The sequence below is a fragment of the Castor canadensis genome, chromosome 2 (assembly GCF_047511655.1).
Source record: "Castor canadensis chromosome 2, mCasCan1.hap1v2, whole genome shotgun sequence".
Lineage (NCBI taxonomy): Eukaryota > Metazoa > Chordata > Mammalia > Rodentia > Castoridae > Castor > Castor canadensis.
The window spans coordinates 198,266,913-198,290,004 of record NC_133387.1 but is presented as its reverse complement, the minus strand read 5'-3'; the positions used below and the strand labels follow the sequence as shown (position 1 = coordinate 198,290,004).

The following is a 23,092-nucleotide window of genomic DNA, read 5'->3' as shown; positions in this document are numbered from 1 at the left end:
AGAAAGAGGCACTTCTGCTCTCCCACCTGCAAAAGGGGTGGAACAGTGTTGGGCACAGAGAAGCAGAGTCCCCTGCATAAAAGTTCCAGTCTCTTCCAGTTTTGCTCAGGCTCAGGGGCTAGAAGTGTTTCCTCTGAGGGATAAAGAGGGCTCAGAGAAGGACAGTGGCATTGAAAAGTATAGGGTTGCCACCTCAAGGTTAGGACTTCTGGTCCTCTCTCAAGTTGACTGCACTCTCTTAACTTTAAAGGAGGAGTTGTGGATCAAAGCACGCACACTTGTAACCACAGCTGTTTGCTTTTCTGCTTTCTTCCTTGAAAATGTTTTAAGGATCAGAAAAATACCTTTAGCACCTAGCAGTGTCTTTGGCATCTGGTAGCTCTACATCAGTGTTGAATAAGTGGAGTTATATGAGGCCTTCGTCACTTCCTGTATTGTTTTCTACCTTCAGTAATGGACTCAGATTATCAAGGGTTGGGTTTTCTCTTTATTAGTTAACCCATTCAATTTTAGGCTAACCTTAACAAAAAATAGATGGACATTTGCTCATTCAATGAGTGCCATGACTCAAGGAAGCCATGTTTCCTTTTAGATGACATGACATATTCAAACCTTCAATCTTGATAATCAGTCAACTATTTAGCAATTATTAACACATATATTCATCAATATGCACAAATTTCATGTGGCAAAACGAAATCATGATTCAGAAACTTGAAAACTGAATCATGAGGAAGTCATGGACACTCCCAGTTGAGGGGATTATGCACCAGCCATGACCGTGGCTTTGTTCTAGAGCCCATGTCACATGGTCCTGCAGCAGGGCAGTGGTGGCTGGGCAGACCTTGCTGTCTGAAAGGATAATTCCATGGTGCTCTGCTGCCATCCCCTCGCCTTGTCAGCTAGTTCATCACTGATGGGAAGCAGTGCACACACACTAAGACTGTAGATAATGAAGCCAGCATTTCAAAAGCAGTGAGTCCCAAACAGGTTGCTTGGATCCACGATGTGGGAGTAGAGTCTACGAGTGTAGCAGTGTCTTTTCTGGAAGACAGTTGTGTATGTCATGTGAAAGGCACTGTTGTCCCCGTGGGCAGGAACTTTGCCATCTGAATTTCAAGTGAGATGACTTTGACTACAGAAGGTGGTGGTTTTCTGCTTAGGGAAGGTGTCACATGCTGCAGCTTGTGTGGCTTCCTTTCCCTGAGGACATTGTGACTTCTTTCATGGAGAGAGCTGCAAACCATGCTGTGTGCTCTGCTGGGTATCTCCTGCTCTCTGCTGAATGTCAGCATCGGAATTCTGTGTAGGAGAAAACCTGCCATTTTTATTTGACCTCAAGTGCAATGGCTATTCAGCCTTACCTGTTAATGCTGGCTGGGAGTGGGGGTGGGGTAAGGTGGAGGTATCCTCTGGCCAGCAGTAGCCTCTTTCAGGCATTTAATGGCAGCTGCAAAGCTACCCCTGCTTTCTCACAGATTTCAGAAGCACTGAATATGCATGTCAGAGTTTGAATTCCTTTCTTCTCCAGGACTCTCAGGGATGCACGTGTCTTTGATTAAGTTTCCTGCAGATGCAGACATAGGCCAAGTCCAACAAATTGCAAAATTTAATTGCATTTCTTTCCTTCAAGTAGGTTGCACAAATAACTCTTTTTGGTTAACTTTTTTCCTGTTTTATTTTGCACAAACTCTCAGTTTCTTACTTTTCAATACAATGCCTCTTTTTAAATAACCATAAGAAAATTGGATGGTACTTTGCTGCCTCATAGAATCACCTAGAACCTACTGTTGTGTTCTTTTAAAAGTTCATAGTCAAGACTAAAGAACTTTATTTTGTAAACATCTTTCCTTTTTCTTTCTTTTCCCTTTTTTTTTGGGGTGGTGTTGGTACTGGAGATCAAACTCAAGACCTTGCACTTGCTATACAACTTGAACCAAGCCACCACTCCAACCCTTTGCCTTCAGAAGGACAAAGAAAGTAAAGGGATAAAGGGAGGGATAAAAGTTATGATGTACAGGTAAATATATGGATTGATATTTGTCCTTCTATCTATAGCTTGCTTGAGATGGGACTTGCTAACTTTTTGCCTGAGCTTGCCTCAAACTGTGATATTCCTGGTCTCTGCCTCTCGAGTAGATGGAATCACAGACCTGAGGCAGGTATACCTGGCTTCATATTTTTTTATTATTATTAAATTTATTAAAAATAGTAACAATATAGTCCATAAATTATAAAGCAAGATTTTTTAAGTACATTTTTTTTAGTTTCCTAGTTTTGGGGGCAGAAAGTGAATGTTGAGTTGGGAATTGAACCCTAGAGCTATATCTTGCCTTCCTGAAAAGCCATTGGGAATCATGTATTCCTCAAAATACAGATGGGCTGAGAGCTGCCTGTTGGCCTACTCATGTTGTGGAAAGAGGATTATGGGCACATGAGTGGTCACGTTTAGAGGATCAAGTATTTGTTGAGTGCTCATCTGTACCAGGCCCTGTGCTAAGGATTAAAAAGATGAATAAACATGTCTCATTTTGGATGGGTAAAAGCTAAGTGCAATGGAGTGTGTGCTCATAAACTGGAACAAAAAGAGAAGGAACCTCAGTGACTAAGTAGCTGTGGGCATGTCTTTTCCTTTTGTGGCTCGTCCAGGTATTGTCAGTGGAGAAGGCTGCTTCTGAGAAGTAGGCCCTTTAACTTGGTGACAGTGGCTTTTATGGGCCACTCTGGGCGCCCTGGGAACATGGGTGGGAGTTTCCTGTTGAGGCTGTTGAATGCATGGGGCAGGGTGTTACTGAGTCCCTCCAGACACAGCTGGTAAGAAGAGACTCTTTGCTGCCATCTGCCCATCCCATTAGCCCTTATGGTAAGGCAGGTTCTGTTTAGTGAACAATGTGTGACCATTGGATCTTTCTTCAGAAGTGGTGTGCTCAGAGCCACCTTCCCTCCACATTTAAAACAAACTTCTCCATTGCCTTTCTTGTTTTTCATCTTTTTTCCCTATATACAACCCTTACCACTATCTAGCTCACCCTGTTTTTTTTAATCCATGTTTTTAACTGGAATGTGCAGTGGTTCTGTCTCTGTTTCCTGTAGTTAGGACGGAGTACCCGGTGAAGGCTGCATGACGGATGGTTGAAGCAAGTTTGCAGAGTATCTGCCCCACTGCAGAGGAGGGACCCCGCCCCAAACCCAAGTGGGCCCCAAACACGGCCCTTTAATGGTAGGTAGGCATGAACTGCAATGCCCATGTGGCTTGGGAGGATTTCTTCTCTAGGTTTTCAGGTGTAGTGAGTGACTTCTTAGTGAGATCCCATTGTAAAGGAGACACTAGGGTGTTCTGAAGGCCTGAGGCCACGGGGACGTGGACGTGGACAGCGTGTCCATGGCACAGCCATGGTCTCACTCCTTATCATGCCGCTCATGCGCCAGTCAGGCTCCTACTGCAGGCATGTCTCTTACCAACAGAAGCCGATCTCGAATCCTTTCTGCACTGTTTAGCCAGCCCTGAAATCTTGAGAGACGCTGGATGTACTAATCACACAACACAAAGACGCCGACTCAGTTACCACACGTTGTGTTGACTACTACCATCGTCCCCCCAAAACCATTGAGACAGAGTAACTTGTTTACACACTCCCTCTTACTCAGAATGAAGTATCTCAGAGTAAGTCGCCCAAGTCCCGTGTGACAGCTGGCTGTGCGATTTCACCTGCAGGAAGGACTTCATGCATTGTGAACAGAAGGAGTGGCCAAGAGCCCTGGTTTTGCAGCCACCTGCGGATTGACATCCAGGTGGACTCCAGCTGGGTGCCCTAGCATATGCAAGCCCAGGTGCTTACCTGGAAGCCTGGAAAAAAGCACTGGACTCGTGGTGGTGCTGAGCGTTCGGTAAGATTGCTCACTGCCCAAATGCTTACTAGCACAGTAAATGCTAGCTTAAGACTCACTACGCAGGGATGTTTTTGAATTCCTGTTGCACTGTAGGGTTAAGAAAGGAGAAAGACTTGCAAAGCTTCATGCTTTTTGTATAATGAGTTATGAAGAGATTGCTGAATGGAATATCAAAAACTTGTGATTAAGACCAAAATTCCTCAAGATACCAAATCTCTTCGTATATTTAAAAACAGACTCACACAAAGTGGGTAGTTACAGTGGATTCAAGAGGTCTTCTCATAGTAAATCTTTGCAAAAGCAGAGATCCTAGGTTGTTCTTTCTTTCAGTGAACTTTGTCATCACACTGTGCAGTCCTGGGCACTTTATTGAACTCTCTGGTTTTTAACCTCTTTTCAGACTAGGAGAAGGGTGACAAGGCAAGCTGTTGTTTCTATCTGAAAGTCTTAAAACATGGATATAATCTCTCTTTGTCTTTCCCCCTCCCCCTCCCTCTCTTTCCCTCCCTTTCTCTCCACACCTTCCTCTCTACCTCCCCAAACATTAGTTTCAAAATATATAAAATTCTTTGAGTTGATGGAAGTGGCGCACAAACTTAAAGACTTTTGTGGCTATTAGCTGGCTTGTGCAGTTTTCCCTCAATAGGGTGATGTGTAAGATCAAAGAGATCACAAAAAGACACCCCAGTTGTGCATTTGCAGTCACTGCTGAGGTCAGTTTCGTTGAACACAGGTCCATAGAGAGCAGTGGGCTTCTGTATCACATTAGCCCTCTGGTCAAGTGGGTTTTCTTTCTTTCCACATCACACGCAACAGCAAACACTGCAGCCTGTTCCATTTGCGAGAACTGTGGTTGGACTAGATTGCAAAATTTTATTAACTTTTATTAATATTCTATTTTAAATGCTTAGCTTTCGGGAAGGTCTTTATAAAGTGATTCCTAACAGGGTAAATAATTTTAGTGCTTCTTTGATTCCACAAAATCTTTTGGGGGTGTGGATCACTGAGTAAAGGGTGCATTTGTTTTAATGGCACATACTCACCTGCTTGTTCTCACAGCCTCTTTTCTCCTCTTGATGGTGCACGCTGAAGGGAATGTTCGCTGGTAGCTTCCATTAGTGTGTTGAGCTTATCAGAACCTGCTGTGGAAGTGTCCCCATGTGACTCAAATGTGCATCAGTGTTTGACAAGCACCTGGAGTATAAGAGGACACAGTCAAGGTCAGAGTCAGGGCAGATGTGCTCCCCTGCATGGGTAGAATGATAATTGATAATTGTGCACACTTTTTTTGGTGGTACTTGGGTTTGAACTCAGGGTCTTGTGTTTGCTAAGCAGGTGCTCTACCACTTGAGCCACTCCACCAACCCTTTTTGTGTTGGTTATTTTGAGACAGGGTCTCATTTATGCCTGGGTTTGGCCTGGTCCTAATCCTCCTATTTGTGATTCCCCATGTAGCTGGGATGACAGGTGCACACCACTACACTCAGCCATTGGTTGAGATAGGGCTTGCATACTTTTGGTCCAGACTGGCCTCAAACTGCTCTCCTTATGATCTCTGCCTCTGTAATAATTAGGATTACAGGCTTGAGTCACCATACCTGGTGAACCATAATGTATTCCTAAGAAAGCTTATCTTCAGTCATTGCACAGAATAATAACAGGACTTAAGAGAACACCTGGGGTTAAAGGCAGATCAGTAAGAACCTCTACAACTTTAACTGGAACATCAAGAAAACCAAGCAGTCCTGATTTAAAACAACACAGCAGAGTTCAAACTTCACTAGCACCTGTGCCCCACACAGCACCCCGATCCCTCCCCAACTTCAACTCTGGGCTCTTTCTTCCTTCAAGGAAACCTGCTCTGTGCTGTCGACTTCTTCATAGTTTGTTTTTAATATATACACCCATGATGTACACATAATCCACTCACGATGTGCACAGCTTTGTGCTGTGGAAATTGTCGTGAACATTTAGTTTACTAATTGGCTACTCCTTGAGCTTGGGCAAGCTGTCTGGCAGTGTTTTTGGTGTTTTTCTTAAAGTCTTCATATGTGGCTAAGGCATTTTTAAAAATTTTAAATTGTGGAAAACTTTGGTCCTGATGGCTTCAAAATATCAGTGTGTTTGGGGGAAAAATCACACTTGAGCTAATGTGCTTTTATTGTTACACTCTGTCTACTAGTTATGAATGATTAAATTCACATTATAGAAGTAGACATCGTAGAAGAGCTGGCTAGAGTCTTCACTCTTCTAGGCTGAAGTTTGCAGGTGCCTAACAGTTAAGTGTGCTATGATACCAGAGTCCAGTGCAATGCCGTTCACTTACTGCATTGAGTTCAGCAGAATGAAGATGCTGCCGGGTTCCACGGTAACATATACAGGTGGAAAACTGGAAGCCTGGTAAGGGCAGTGTGAAATAGCTTAGAAAAAAGAAGCCTGTGTTTGTGGGTTTGGGGAGCCCAGCAGGTGCTACCAGATGTGAACTTTCCCCTTGATTCCTCAGACCTGACAGAACAGCCTCGCCTTTCTACTCTGCTCTGTCTCCTGTGACTGTTTTTTATCAGTATTGTCATTTCATGTGTTTGGATTTTAATCTGAAGCTCACCCCAGGTCCCATAAGGACTCACCCTTCTTTTTGTTTCTCTTTGGAGAGTGGAATCTGACTTTTGTTTTCTGACCTCTTTCTTAAGGGACTTTTTAAATTCTGGAAGAGTGACTCCAACAGCGAAGTCACTTTATGTCATTTTCTTTATCCCTACTTATTTAGGGAGTCATTTGCATGACGTCCAGTCCTTTGGAGGTCAGGTTGTATGAGAGACCTGCGTAAAGGTGGTGATGGACCACTGTTGTTCTAACACTAGTGAAGTGTCCGGTCCACTCAGAGTGGCTGTCTTTGTTTCCATAGGTAACACAGAAAGTGGTGTGTACAGTGTTCAGAAGTTAAGAGGACTGAGCAAAAGAACAGAAAGGAAAGGGTCATTTTCAGAGCTGAGACACATTTTTCTGAAAAGTTCTGACCAGTGGTTTCTGCTGGGAACCACCTGGAGCAGGGCTGGAGATGACATCATGCATGCTGTTAGCCCAAGGTTGGTGTGGTTTGGGTTTTGGTTTTGGTTTTTTATAACCCTCTGTGGGTGTGGGCAAGGAACAGGGACAGATAATTTTAACAATCTTGTGGTGCTTGTGGGTTTTTTTCTTGCTTTAATGTCCCCATTTTCCGCCCTGGCCTCAGACTTTCCTTTATTGGGTGATGTCTGCGTCTCCCCATGGTCACTCAGACTGGCTCTGCTGAGAGGGACAGCCTGGTGGAAAGCCCCGTCAGCTGCTTTCTTGGAACAAACCTGCATTGAGAAATCACGGGGTTCTTCGCCCAGTAAAACAGTGTGGTGGACAAATCATGGAGCCATTACCACCATCTTCTCCATCCCGTGTGATTAATGGGTCTGCGTGGCAGTGACAGAGTCATAGTTCTGGAAATGTCCGTGTGTCCCTTCCCTCTTTTTGAGCATTGTCTTCTCTCTTTCTCTTTTGACTTCCAAAAAAATCCTTTTGCAATGCTTTTTGTAGGAAGAGAATTATTTTAAACACATAGGTCTCTGGAGGGTATTATTTAATTTCCTCAAAAAAAAAAAAAAAGGACAAGAGCAACACATTATTCAGGTTTCCCCTCCACCTCTGCAAGCACAAATCAAGTGTAAAGAAAGGTAATTGGGGAACTGTTTCTGTGGCTAGCTTCTGGCGTATGAAAGGCTTCTGATTTTATTCCCAGTGCTAATAGCGTTATGGTTATATAAGAACACCTCTGCTCACCACGTGTACCCGTAACCTCTCTCTGATTAGTTTTTACATCTGGAGTGTTCCCTAAAGTCCCTTGTGTGAGAGACACGGTCACTGCTCTGTGGTGCTATTGGAAGGCGGTGGAACATTTAGGAGGTGGGGACTAGTGGAAGAAAGTTAGATTAGTGGGGGCATGGCCCTGAAAAGTCACTGGGACCCAGGCTTCTTCTCCCTCTCCTTTGCTTCCTGGCCACAATAGATGAATATTTCTCCACTGTGAGTTTCACCATGACAGCCTGTTCCACGACAGGCCCAAAGTGAAGTGACCACATCATCATGGACTGAAACCTCTGGCACAATTTTTTTTTTTTTAAATTTTGGTGGTGCTGGTGATCAAACCCAATGCTTCATACATGCTAAGCAAATGCTTCTACCACTGAGCCCCACCCCTAGACCAGATTGAAACTGTGAGCCAAAATAAATCTTCCTTATTAGTTGTTTATCTCAAGTATTTTGTCACAGCAGTGACAGGCTGACTAACACAACATTCATGAAATGAAGGTGCTTTGTTTGGAGGGTTTTACATAGTTGATGTGGACGTGGAATGAGGTGGTATTAGCACAGGGTCTGGACAGGGTCCCGTGTGGTTGCTATTTTTGATAGTATCGTTAGTATATGAGGTGCACACCTCATCTTCATTCCTACCCTAGCTTGTCCTTCACAACTCTGTGTTTCCATTTGTTTTTCTGTTGGTGGTCATTGGTGTCCCAGCCTGCTCCATGGGGCTTAGGGCCTTAGCCTTCTTGGCTTGCTGACCATTTGCCCTCACCACCAAGTCAGTTCTGTGCCAGGCCCAATGGTTGGCCAGCCTTGAGTTGATGCTTCCCTATTTATGAATGGGTGACCGCTACTTTCTGTAAAACTTGCACCAGGAAGACATTAATCCTCACTGAGGTTTCTGTTGACACTAACAGTGACAGATCTCTGATGAGCAAACTGTCAGGAGAGGGTTCCCATTAGCTGGTGGTGCTGCTGTGGACACCGCTGCTCAGTTCTTCACCTTGAGTCCTGTTCTTCATTTGTGACGCATAGTTAAGACTTGTCCCTCCTTCTGCCTTGTAAAGTAGGCACACGGCCACGTTTTTCTCATTAGAATGAGAGAAAGCAATCAAGTTAAGTCCCTTATGTTTTGCACACAGTAAGCAGTGGCTAGACATCAAAGAATTTCTTTTTGGCTATTATGGAAAATAGAACTGGGAGAATCGTCAGTGTAACAACAATTTTTTTCCTAGTGGTTAGTCAGTACTAGTTGGAGGAATACTGTGTTAGCCTTGAGTTAATCCTTGTCAAATGTTTATTTGGTTATATTTATTGTGACGCTTCAGAGACAATTATTTGTGTATGTTCTTCCCTCTCTATTTTTGATAATAGTTACTTGGAGGGTGAGGATGGGAAGGAGTGTTTCTTTACTGTGGATCAGGTGTTTGAATGTGGAAAGTGCTGAATTCATGGAAATCACAGGCAAGACATCGCAGGGCTACAGTGGTGTTTGGAACCTTGTAGCACTGAGGTTAGTGAGGTAGACACTTCAGGCTTGTAGCACTGAGGTTAGTGAGGTAGACACTTCAGGTGGGTGACAACTGACTGTCATGGGTAGGATGTCACCTTAATGTCCTAAAGCAGAAGTGGTTCCATACCTCTAACCTGTATGTTCATTCTCATTTTGCAGGTCAGGAGGAGTTGCTCACTGGTTTCTTACCTAAGCTTATGGTTTATATTGGTGATAGTCACATGTGTGAAGTTTGTAAGCAATTTATTTCCCTAAATCAGGTGAAAAGGTACAAGGGCACTGTGAGTGCTGGTAATTACTAAAGATAGTCAAGGAGTAGAAATATCTTACTACAAGTAAAATGGCTATCTGTTTATTATTTCATTTCATGATTGAATACTTTACTTTGTCTTCTTTCTCTTTAAGCAGTGGCCCAGTGGGGGTGGACTGTGCCATGCCAAGGCCAGTGCTCCATATTTAGTCTGGCTGTTTGATACCATGCAAGCAGAGGCAATCAGAAGGACACGCCCATTGGTAAATCCACAGTTACAAAGGAAGCCTGGATTTAGAATTTGAGAAAGAAGAGATATTTGTTAAGACCAGACCTAGTCTGAGATCTTTCTGAAAATGCCTGTACACTCTCAGGATTCCAGGGTTGAGATAAAGAAACACACAGTAGAAACACAGAGATTTGGCAGTGGCTTTCTTTTTTGTAAGGTAAACTAGCTGGCCTCCTTTAGAAAAGGTATAGTTTGAGGTATGTTAAATGGTTTCCTTTAATCTGTGAGTTTTACCAAGGCAACTGAAAAGTTACAGGACTCAATTTTTGTGGATTAAAACACTGTGGGATTTCCTTGAAGTTTAGGGGTCCATTCACCTTGTTCTTTAACAATTTGTTTCAGCATGAGCTCTTAATTTGAAAATTTGAAATCCTGAGAAGCTTTTTTTTATGACTGTGCAAAATAGCTTCAGATTACAAAATGCTCTGAAAAGGATAAAGTAGACATAATTGTTTCTCCTCCCCTCTCCCAATTGAATTTTATTTGTGTGGTTAACTTTGATTAAAATACTGTGATTCAGTTTAAGAAAGCAGTAGGGATTAAATATTTTGCGCAGTGGAATGTGCAGCGTCTTTGAGACTATCTCTAGCTTCTTAAGTGAAGCAGGCTGCAGTGCAGAGTGTGTGCACAGCCTTTGCCCCGCCCCCTCCTCACTTAACAGCCCCTTCTCTAGTTCCATTTTGTAAACATGACTGCTGTGCCTTGTGTACCGAGAAGGCTGCCAGGAAGTAGGGTGAGCAAAACGTCTTTTCCCATGGCCTTCACTCTCATGTCTTTCCAAGGGCTCCCTGCTTAGAAAAGCCCTGATAACCACATTCATTCCTGACATTCCCCACCCCCAGCACACAGCTGCCATGGCCATCTGACCCCAAGTCCAGCTGCAGCTTTTGCTAACCCCGGGAGGGAGAGGGCTTTACCTACAGCGGGAATATCTGGGAAAATACGTGCTTGTGGTATGCTCTGTGTGTGTCAGAATATGAATTTTCTGAGAAGAAATGAGTTACTTGGTTTCCATCTGAATTCAAGATTAGGAAAGGACTTTTTTTAATTTAAGATTTGGACTCACAAAAGCCTGTATTTTCATGTCATCCTTTCTGTTTGATTTCTAGGACTTTTCCTATTTTGATGAGCTCTAAAATGCTCAAAGGTTTGGGTTCTGTTGTTTCATAACTTTAAAAAAGTTTTAAAAAGACCTGGCTATGCTACCCAACACCCCCTCCTTCACTTTATATATGATACACTTAATTTTTTTCTTTTGGTGTCCAAGGGGAGAAAATGTATTTGCTGAGTAAACCCCAGGGCACTGAATTTGTTTCCCTTTTCTTCTGGACAAATCTGTGAGGTGAGCATTCACATTTTTTTTTTATGGATAACAAATTGAGACTGTGAAAAGAAGTTGAAGAATTTTCTTAACCTAGCTAGTGGTGGAAACAGGGTTTAAACCCGTTGGGCTGACACAGAGCACTGTTTTTACCATTGACAGCAACATGGTTCATGCCCTGAACACCACCCGGGAGAGCTTTCTGTTCTGGGGGAAGAGAAACGCTCTGAAATCCCTCAGGCAATGGGTCTAAAACCTAAGCCTGTCCCTGTCCTGCTAGAGAGCCTGGGACAGTTCTCAGCTCTGGAGTGATAGAGGGGCAGGCAGAACTGGGTGATGCGGGGAGAGAAAGAAGGCTTAGAAGACATTGCTACAGAATGACTGGGTCCTCAAAGTGAGGGCTGGGGCCAGGAAGTGCCAGAGAAAAAGGGGTGGGGGATCACTGAACTGCCTGGAGCCCCTAGCTACTGCCTGCTGGCCAGGATCAGGCTTGCTACACTGGGAGATTCGGCCACTGTTAAGTGTGACACAGGCTGAGGAAGCTCTGGGGCTGTAGCTACTGGGTTATTTTAAAGTACACACACAAGCATGCACACACACACGCATACATGCACATGCACGCAGAGGTGGGCTGTACAGCAGTGTTTCCGTCAATGAAGACTGTGTCCCATATAACCCAGTATGTAGCACCTAGGTGTGTTTGTGTAAGTACACGCTGTGATGTTCACACGGTGACGTAACTGCCTAACACTGACACATAGCTGTGTGTGGAGCTAGAGTATGTAAGGGGTACTTGTGCTCATGTCTGTCCTCAGGAGTTGTATTATATATACATACAGCTATATACAGAACATGCTTCCAAACATGGGGCTGTTAGAGGAGACTAAGGGGGGGAAAGAATGAGTGAATAATAATGAGATTCATCACGTGTGTAGGAACAAGGCACCATGAGACACACTGACAACTGCCAAACCACACAGGGTAGGGAAAAAGTGTGAGGCAGAGAAGTGGAGGGGGTGAGACTGATTTAAGTACAATATATTTGTAGGTAAAACACCAATCAAAATCCCCACTGAACCAAAACAGACACTTGAACGATGAAGGACAGGAATGTAACATGGGCTGTGTTAAGTGGAGGGGGAGGGGGAATGTGGTTGAGGTTCTCTCTGTGCACACATGACTGTGGAACACTGAAACCTGTTGAAGTCACCTTAAGAAGGGGAACGTGGGAAGAGGGAGAATAGTGGAGAGGATGAACCAAACTGGAATACAACAAATGTATATGTGGAAATGCCACAACAACATCCCCTGTATAACTATCATATGCTAATAAATAACCTACTGTGACAAGCATTTTAATCTGAAAATGGCTATTTTGTCCCAAGCTAATGCTTACAGCAAGCATCACTTTGTGTTGTCTGGTGCTACTGTGTGCAGGTCTCACATATCCAGGCTTGTGGAGCTAATGTAATGTTGTCTGCCTTAACCAGAGACTCCAAGTCTTTCTGACTTAGTTTTGTGAGTTTTTTAAATAGATAACTTTAGAAGAAAACTTGGTGCTCTGTTCAGGAAACAAAAGGCCTAGGGCAGACAGTCTAAACAAAACTATAACTAATTTCTCCCCTCCTCTTTCCCTAAGCTGTTTCTATTCATGCGTCAAACTACATGCTTCTCTCTGGGTCAGATGGCACGGCCGTGTGCATCCTGTTGATGAGTAGGTGTTTGGCTCCCAGTGGGGTAGTAATGTGTGGATGAGAGACAGGTCTTGTTTTTGTGCATGTAACTAACACCCGCTCCTACGGTGTAACTTGAACTGCTCATCCTTGTCAAAGCAGTCCCAGAGTCTTCCTTCATTTTCTTTGAAGCTGTCAAAGAAGGGATGTGATCCCAGACTGAAATAGCATTGTCCTTTCAGTAACATTTTCTACAGTTGGTCACCCTTCAGGGTCACAGTTTGGGAGCAGTGAGCGTGACAGGGAATGAGGTTCCCACTTTCCAGTGTTCTGAATAACTGAAGTTTCAGGTGTGGGAAATCTGGATATGAGTAGTACTATATCTGAAGTGCTTTGGGTTCCTGTGGAATGAGGGTTTTATAATTTAAAGCAACAGATCCTATACATTACAAAGCTTTTTTTGGTCGAATTACTAAGTGCTGTCACATGCTAGGTACTCTGTTGGCTATGGCCACTTAGGAAGGTCCAGTCTCCTCAGCCCAGGGAAGTTCTCGCTGTAGTTGACACATAGGGTTGTCATTGTAAATACAGGATTTTACCAGTCATTTTAAACATGAACACTACTAGGTGGTGGGAGAGTTAAAGAAATCTTCCTCAATTTAGTGTGGAAGCACTGACCTAGACATTAGACATATTTATGATATTTAGTAGGGAAATAACTAAATTTAAGACCTTCCATGTAGTAAGTATTAACTTTATGTTTCTCAGTTTAGGCCATTCCTCATGAACTCCTCCTTTCCTTTCTTTCTGGCTGAGTTTATTTATTTATTTATTTGGGGCAGTACTGGGGTTTTGCTAGGCAGGAGCTTTCCCACTTGAGCCACTCTGTGAGTCCCTCTGGCTGAGTTCTGTCTATGCTTGCAGGAAATAAACGAATGGTAAATCTTGGTTTTTGTTTTTCATGACATAATGCAGTTAAGTATTATGGAAAATTGTTCAGTTTTCTGTATATAAAAATGTTACTGTTTCTGTTTGTGGTATTTTAGTTTAGTGTGGTCCTATTCAGATGTTCCTATAAAATTTCCCCTAAAGGGGGAGTGGAGAAGATACCTACTGCATTCCAGACCTCCTCCTTTCTCTCTTAGACTACTCATTTTGTAGTTCCATTCTGCCTGTCAATTGCAAAATTTCTTAAAATGGATTTTTTTATAATCTATTTGTTTTTATATAAAAGCAAATAGTGCTAGGCTTGTCCTTTCTTCTTCACTACAGGATATGTATATCCTATCCTTTCCTCATAATACTGGGGTTTGAGCTCAGGGCCTCCCATTGGCTAGGCAGGTTGTCTACCACTTGAGCCACACCCCTGCCCTTTTTTCTTTAGTTGTTTTTCAGATGGGGTTTCGTGGTTTTTGCCTGGGGCCATGATCCTCCTACGTATGCCTCCTGTGTAATGGGTAACAGGTGTGCGGTACCATACCCACCTCTTTGATTGTGAGAGGGCTTGCTCAGTTTTTGCTTGAGCTGACCTGGAATAACTGTGATCCTCTTGATCTCTGCCTTCCAAGCACCACATCTGACTCACATGTCCTGCGTTTTTTTTAATTTGATGGTACTGGGGTTTGAATTCAGGGCCTCACACTTGCTAGGCAGATGTTCTACCACTTGAGCCACTTTGCCAGCCTACATGTCCTATCTTAATAAGGCCACCATTGGAGCACCTTACTGGGTGCTTTTGATCTTAATCATCTCTTTATGCAAAACTTACTTCATTTATGCACCAAGAATAAATCTGTTTCTTCAACACTAAACAAAATAGGCTAGCATTATGAATATGGCAGATCAATGAACTTAAACTGTATCGTGGGTCTGATGGTGGCACATGCTACTGAGAAACAGTAGGGCAGAGAGTAAGAGCACGTGCAGGTGAGTGAATTGTTGGCAAGCCTTCCTGAGGTGGTGTCTGAGACCTACAACCAGGAGTAAGGCTGTCTGTTTATGATTCAAGGACCAGTTTCTTCTGAACTTGAGGGAAAACACTTCATTTGGAGTAAATTCTTACTTATTTCAGACTTAGAGAGCTAGCTGGTACACTCCTGTCCCTCATCTTCAGTGTGTTTGATGAATCTAGAGGTGACTCTTAAGTTAGGAAGTGCTTTGATGAGTTAACCAACTTCTCTGAGCTCTCCTTGACTGGGATTGGAGAATGCATTGTCTTCAGTGCTTTAATTCTGCTAAATTCCCTCGTGACTGCATGTAGAAGTGATGCCACCTGATGTTTAATGCCCTTTGGTTCTTCCTTGCTGGGATCTGGATGGGAGGGGCTTGGCGTGTGTAGACCCAGTGAGGGAGAGACTGCTTAGAAAGTTAAGGCATGCCTTTTTGATTAAATATGCCTTATGTGAGCAAGTTTGGATAAAAATGAATGACCCACTTTGTTAAATTTTTTGTGTTTGGACCACTGCAATATTTTCAAGAAGAATCATTAATTTGTGCTTTGGTGTTTTAAAATTTATTGCCATTGAAGATGATGCAGGTTTAAGCAAACCATTTCTCCACAAGCAGTGGAAGTGCATAGCTGAGAGATTTGCCTATAGGGTAGAAGTTACTTATGAAGAAAACTTCCCAGGCCCTTTAGAAATTACCATATGATAATGCCAATTACACATCAAATTTAGAACTCATTTCTTGCTAAAACCAAGTAACTCCTCCACCCCAAGATCTGCTGCTTGCTTAAGTCATCTTTATTCCTTTGATTCTGATTAAAGAAACACCCCACTAAATTTTACTGAAATGATCTAATTTAGCTCTTAGAATGCTAGTCTGATATTTATTGTAACTCAGTTTTGTAATGAAATTGTTGAATTGACTGGCTGAAGGTGATGCTTACCCTATCCCGTGCTTGCCACAGAGCTGGTGACAACTAGTGCAAGAATGAATGAACACTTACATTTACCATGAGTTGCTAACCTTAAAACACAGTGGGCTGGCTCCCTGCCCTGCACAGCAGCTGAACAGAGGATTTCCTACTTACAAGATGGTCAGGGAGCATGTGGAAAAACAGTAATGGTGTACACAGTTCCATTTCTCTGCTATCATCTTTTTAAATGAATTTTCTCCTAAATATATAGAGAGACGAGACCTAAGTAATTGCTCATTGTCTGGAGAGCCCTTGTTAAAATGTCACCTGCTATTTCGTGTTTCAGCATTTCTACTGTTCTTGTCTTGGCTTTTGTAAAAAGCCTCCTGCAGCTTGCCGTGTTTTAGGCTTGGAGCTTTTGCCAGATCAAAACCCAAGAGATCAGGTGCATGGGAAGTTTCAGGCTCTGTGTATGCCCAGGGAGGAGGATGCCAAGCTATAGAGAGCTGGTTTCTTTTTCCCATCTCCATGCAGTTAGAGACAACAGGGATGGATGTTCAAAGCAGGCTTTTCAGGACTATAGGATTTTTTTTGGCACTGAAAGATAGGAAAAGGCTGGGGAGGTGGCATTGTGTAGGCAGTTGGTTTTGAGCTCTTTGAGGTTAGGCTAGAGATAATAGTTTTCTTTAATAGTGTCAGACATTCCATCCAATGCCATCATTCAACGTTGTGACTGTTGAAGAGTAAAATATAAAGATATACCAGGACTCATTACGTCTAATTGCATAGTTCTTATATTTTAGCATGTCTAAGGTTGGATGGCAGTCTTACGATTTAGCATACAGAATGCATGTCTATGGTAAACAAAGATCACAGCACTTAAAGGTTCTGGGAGTCGAGGAAAGGATGGTAAGAAGAATGGAAGTCAGCCAAAAATAGAGGTAAACAGAGCTGACTGCCATATCTAGCAAGTGGTGACCCTAATCATCCAACTGATTACGTGCTGTCTAATAAAAGCCGGCATAAATTGTGTGTATCATTGATTTGTGTGGAAAGTCTCTGTTATTTGCAGCAATAGAATAATTAGATGCAACCTGCTTTCCAGAGTGTGGGAAGCTCTAAACCATACACAGTTGCACAAGCCGACACAGTTGGGATTCCTTGGTTGTAGTTGCTAAATAAGTCTTCAGTGTCCAGTGTCAGCAAAGCCCTTGGTAATCATGTGCAGGTCACTGAAGTGCGAGCGAGCGTGTTAGTGCTCAGACCATCAGCAGGGCATTTTAGGTGAAGGAGTTTTAGTTCACGTTTAGGGTTTGAATGGAGACTGGGATTCGTCCTTCTGCAAGTATAATTAATGTATGATGTGTATTTTCTTCAGAATCACTTATGAACTGTTATAGTAAACTCTGGGTAAACATACATGCAGGGGCAGTTAAAATAATTACAAATGAGGCTCTAGTGAGATCAGTAGGAACAAGAGTTCTAAGTAAGAGAATTGTAAATGAGGTTTTTGTTTCCTACTGAGCTGAATCCAGTAGGGTAGAACTGTAGGTTTAAAAGGAACGCAGATATTTAGTGTGTTATAAAAATAGGTTTGACATGGGTGTGAGAGATTGAGGTTCAGCCCTGATTCTGTTTCTTGGAAAAGTCACTGAACCTCAGGTCTTAGTGACTTAGTTTCCTCATCTTAGGTCTTAGTTTCCTCATCTGTGAGGTGGAGATAATTACTATATAACCAATGTTTCCAGTAAGGTTTCAGTGAGAGAAGAACTAGAAGTGGCATCTGAAAAATCTCGTTGTGAGTATTCAAGGTAGAAGGATGGCTACAGTAAGTCAATTTATCAAACCTGGAACATGGAATTTAGAATAGAACCGAAAAAAATAATGAAGCAGTTATTTCCCTTGCAAATCACTATCTCATTGACTTAAAAAAGGGACTGGGGTTGGCTCTAAGGGAGCATAATGAAATCTATAATTTTAAAATGCAGGCCTCCCCCCCAATAGCTTCCAAAATTGCTTTAGTGTTTCAGAATGGGGTAGGATAGCAGGGAAATGAGGTCTGCAAACAGACCTCATGTGAGATAATGAGTTGATTGAAAACAAGTCCAGAAAGCCCTGTGTAAATGGAGAATAATGATCTTTGTGCCTTACTTCCCTGGCAGCCCAGGCTCTGCCTGGATTTACAGTGTCCCTTTTTGTTTCTTTTGGGAAGAATGAGGCATGAGGCCAGCATCCTTGTCTGGGCGGTGGTTTGCGTCTTCTACTTTCAGTCGCCATTCATTATGAAATATTTCCAGACTTTAAGAGACCATTAGTAACATTGCTATGTGAAAAAATTCTTTTTGCCACAGCCATGCTCCCTAAATATAGCCCTGATACTACATGATGTTATTTACTCTAACTTGGTCAAAGAAAAATATCCATAAAAAATACACTGAAAACCCAATAGAGTGAAAATCCAAATTGTTGTCCCAATAAACATAGCAACTTACACTAGAGTCTCATTCTATACTTGTCATCAAGCTTGTCACTCCGTTTAAGTTGTATTTGGTCGTTTGTGAAGGTTTGTGTGTGAGTTTGTTTCTGAGCTTGGTGAAACAGACTCACTATTGGCTATGGGAATACTTTTCTTAAGGAATGTTGGAATATAAATATCCATTTTAAATTCCAAGATGATGCGTTTTTGAAGTTTAATAGTAAACTCAGTCAGCAAAGGCAGTGCAAACGTTTAACTCACCAATGGCATAAGGTGCGAGACAGCTGATGGCAGAATGTACTTAGGTAAATGGTGAGCTTGCCTTATGGACCAGAGGCCAGGTGACTGTCCTGGTGATGTTGTCACTGGTGTTTCTGTAGTTGCAGGAACTTGGCTGCATTAGGAATGCTGCCTTCACAGACTGCTGAGTTGTCAGATTTTATGAGGTAGCCTGTACGTAGGTCTAGTAACAAACCAACATGTCTTTGTAGTCATTGGTTATCTCCTTAAACATTAATTATGACTGCTTCCCAACCCTTTGTCTGTGCTGTGCTGAGCCATTTTCAGGCATATTTCATCTGGTCTGCATGACTATCCTATAAAAGGGGAGTTGTGGAGTTGGATGGCATATTAAAGGAAGTAAAAACCCACTCTAGCCTTTTCTGTAGTGATTGATGTTTCTGAAACATTTGTTTTTTTAATTGAATGCTCACTCTAGCAGACTGGTTAGACCACCAGACACCAGAACCCTCTTTTAAGTGGGTCTCTTCTAAGGCAGTGCTGATGTTTTAGGTGAGCAGCACTTTTTTTTTTTCTGCCCAGCTTGCCAAAGGATCTTAGGGGAAAGACCCTTCCAGCCATTCACCAGCTCCTTAGAGCTCATCTGCGTGATTCAGTGTCCTGGTTGTTAAAGTGTGTTTGTGTGCTGGGACTCTGGTTCTTTGCTTCCTCACAGTACCTTTTGTATCCAGTTACAAGCCTGTGTCTGGTCACCTGGCTTCTTACCTCTAATTGGTCTTTGAATCCCAGAAAGGCCTTAGTTTACCTTTCCTAAATACCCTGAATTCTCCAATTCTGCCATTGACAGCATCCTATGTTCAAGGTCCTGTGCTAGAAGCATGAAGAGCTGGAGAGGTTCCCTGTCTTGCATATGCTCATTGTCCAAGAGAGTGACAGGGCTGTAAATGCCAGGAAGTATAACAATAATGTGCAAACTGACATGGGTGTTTCAGTAGATGTTCAAAAGAGAAGATGATGATAATGTAAAACTTGCCAAAAATTTCTCTTTAAGTGCATCTGTAATACAAGAGGAGAGGAAATGCACTCTCAGTAGTCTGGGGACATGGCTCAATCTGGCTACCCAAATGGAAATACGAGGCACAGCCTAGTTCCTGTGAGTCCTAGTGCACGTGCAACATCTGCCCTTACAACAGGTGAAATAGCATATAAGACAACTTGGCTTCCTTTTCCCAGCTTCCAACCGGAGCAACCAGAAGCATGATAAAGGATCCGTGGCTTTTGGAATTCCTAGCTGTGTACCACAGGCATATTATATTTCATCTGTAAGTCAGCAAAAGTATTGCCTGATTGGATAATTTAGCATGGCTTTGGGATTAATCTGTAGAGGTGGATCTCAAACTTTTTTTAAAGGACTAAACAATGCTAGTCTACTGAGATGAACTAGACCTTGATGTCTTAATGATATAGAGGGCATGCACTGTAAAATGCAACTTACCTGTCCGGTTGAACATGACTGAAGGTTATAGCAGAGACAAAGGGCTATTTCCAACATGGAGAATGACTGTGGATGTTGAGAGAGTTAAGTTTACATTATTTTCTTTGGCTAAAATTTTGAGTTGCAAACAGTAGCTTTAGAGAAAGGGTAGGTTAAACAATTTAGAGGAAAGACAGCATGCTTCAATAGCCTCCTAGATAAAAACCTAGTGCAGTGCTTTGAATGAAGTTAATCTACCCAAATCATGATTCAGCAACAGATATATTTGGCATATGATACCAAGGAGGGTGGGATGGAAAATCAAAGTGAATTTTAAGAGTTGGCAGAATTTTAAGTGACTTTTAAGAGTTGACAGAATGGTAACTTTGGTAACACTAAATCCCTTCCAAAGTTGTCATCTTCAGACTATGAGTTAGGTAACAAGAGAAAAATGGGCTGAAATTGAGGCTGGCATACTGGGACTTTCCATTACTGAATAAGAGTTGTACAGAGGATCCATAGCTCCCAGAATTCCTGGCTAAGAGTAAGTTGTCCAAGCCCAGCAAACAATGGGAAATGACAGTTGAACAGGGGAAGAGGTTGTAGGTGGCTAGTTAGACCAGGAGGCCCAGGCAAAGCACACCATGCCATCACTGTGTTCCTGGGAAGCCTAGGAAGCTGCAGATTCTCTGGGTGGGGGAAGGGGGGTAGCTCAGTGTTTTGTAGTTAAGGAAAAAGAAGACAAGGGAGGTATTTTGGAAAATTTTGCCACTTCAGTGTCACCTGCATATAGATCCATAGGTGGGACTTAGTAAAAGAGAACAAGTCTCCAGGTATCAGCTAAAGAGAAACCTTGCTGAAGTCAAGAGTTCAAGGGAGAAGGATTTTAACCTCCAGGGGGACAGCAGAAGACTAGTTATTGAAGCAGAAAAACTAGACAAACTGCATTATGCCATCGTTTCTCAACTTGCACGTTTTCTCTCCAGGGTAGGAAGATGGGTGGTTTATTTCATCCTTCAAACTTTCTATTTTTAACTTGAGATGTAGCAATTGTGAAGTCTTTGTGGTTTTTCATTTTTAATTTTTAAGGAATTTGTAGCTTTATAGAAATTGTGGATGAAACTTGGCCAACTGTTGGTTCCTATTTGTTATTTTTAGACTGGAATCTTTTGGAATTGCTGGCCAAACACGTATCATTTATGGGATTACCAACTGTTTGGCCTTCATTAAAGGCGAGCACCACTATTTATTTTCACTGAAGCTCTCCTGAAGATTGTAATTTAATACACAAATTAAATATGCTTACAATGAAAGCATTTCATAGTCTGTATTTGCCATCGTAACAAACAGTGGTTTAATAGTTCACATTTGTTGAGAGTCAGGATTTTAGATTTCTTTTCTGTACCAGACACTGTGCTGAGCCATTTTCATGTAATACTTATGACAGTCTTGCAAAGGGTTAGTGTCTTTCTTTTATACATGAGGAACCTGAGATTGAGAAAAACTGCTGTGACACATGGCCCAGAACGGTAGTCCCCAGATTGACATCCATGTCTCTCAGACTCCGTGCACACGTCATGTATGCTATAAAAGAATGATTGCTTCTAGTCAAAGACATTGTTCATCACATGAGGCTTCAGTTCATTGCTAAGAACAGAAGCTTTGCCTTTCTTGCCTGTGGGAATGGTGGAAGTAGTCACTGCAAAACAGGAATGCAGCATGAGATTCTGAGGTATGTGTGATAGAGAAATGAATGGGACCATCTCCTCTGTCTCATCCACTTTGAAGTGCCAGAGCGACTCTGCTGTTCCATCTGAGGACAGAGCGTGGTATTTTAGCAGCTTTGAGTAGCCTTGAGTTTTTTGTATTTCCAGGTGAACAACGTCAGGGTTCTATTGCCCACTAGTAATTCGTGTTTCCAGTGACTGTCCGTGGACATGCCACAAGACAGCATTTCTCAAGGTCTTGATTCCATCTTACAGAGTTACTCAGTGTCACTTCAGCTCAGCACATCTATTGAGTGCCTATTTATCCTGAGCTCCGTAGTGGGGCCTTCTCCAGTTAATATCAAAGGGTGTTATTTTCTAGCCACTTAAGAAAAGTAGAAAGTAGCCAAGTTGGCATTTTAAAACTTTGTTTAGGTGAAAGCCATAGGAATGTTTTTATTGACAAGCTCCTATTGTGTTTTTCTTATATTGTGCCACACCCAACATTCTTTCCTTCTGACTTTTTTGCATCTGACCATGACATTTGTAGCTTTAGAGAACAGTAAAAACATAACTGCATACAGTTACTAAAAACCAAGACGTGTTTGATGCTTCCTTACATAGCCTGCTCTGTAATAGGCCTGTATGTTTTGTATTAAATTAAGGCTTGCGGTTACAGTCATGTGCATTCCTATACCATCAGCATTTCAGTAATTTAGTGGATTTTTTTTTTTTTTTTGGCAGCACTGGGGTTTGAACTCAGGGCCTCACGCTTGCTAGGTAGCCTCTTTTACTGCTTGAGCCACTTCACCAGCCCTGAAGTGGATTTTTACCATTATTGAACACTTCTTCTCTTTGTCTTTCTATCTTTCTCTGTTTCTCTCTCTCTCTCAGGCAAAGAGAGAGATGATGAATATATACCTATCTTTAAGAAGCTAAAAATCTAGAACTTTATCCAGTTTTAATAAGAATGTGTGCATTTGGCTTTTAGCATGGTGTTTCATAATGATCATTTTTCCATGTCTGCTAGAATCTTCCATCTAAGCATACGAGTACCTTCTCATGTAGTCCAACACATGGAGTCTTGCTATTGTAGAATTTATTCCCAGCAAGTGAGGGAATAGTTAAATGTTGTATAAAGGCTTACACCCTCCCTCTCAATATTTGTCATTCTTTGGGAATTAACTGCGATATGTCATAAAAGAACATCCAGTTTGGGAAGCAGCCTTGTCCAGATTGGAGTCAGCTTTGACTCTGGACATGTTAGTATTTTGCAGAACTTTAGCCTTCATAGCTTTGTGGAAGAATAAAGTATAAAGAACTTTGAAATTATAGAACATCTTACCAACAGTATTGCTGTCTTTCTTATAAGTATATATTAAATCTTCTTATAAGTATTAAAACATTATTGTCATCATTATTTTGGAAAGTGGATAGCCTTGCTTTTACGAGTAGTTTAAAAAGCCACATTAGAGTGTGAACCTCCAGAAAGAAGGGAAGGTGAAAAGCTTCTGGGAGCTCTAAGTGTTTACCTGTCTTTCGAAATTGGTGGCTTCAACAGTTGG

At 42.2% G+C, this 23,092-nt stretch overlaps 1 protein-coding gene across 8 annotated transcripts in view; it reads left to right on the top strand.

Moving 5' to 3' along the window:
- The window catches only part of Arhgap42 (Rho GTPase activating protein 42), a 232,319-nt gene that overhangs the window by 29,482 nt on the left and 179,745 nt on the right, over window positions 1-23,092 (top strand). The window contains exons 1-2 of one of the 8 annotated variants that reach the window (XM_074066850.1): window positions 1,437-3,220; window positions 3,716-3,888. The exons of 5 other annotated variants lie outside the window; for them this stretch is intronic. The gene's annotated coding sequence lies outside the window, so the exon portion shown is untranslated. Of the gene's footprint in view, window positions 1-1,436; window positions 3,221-3,280; window positions 3,889-23,092 lie in introns of those variants that run through there. 2 more of the 8 variants (XM_074066851.1, XM_074066849.1) reach the window with 2 other exon arrangements.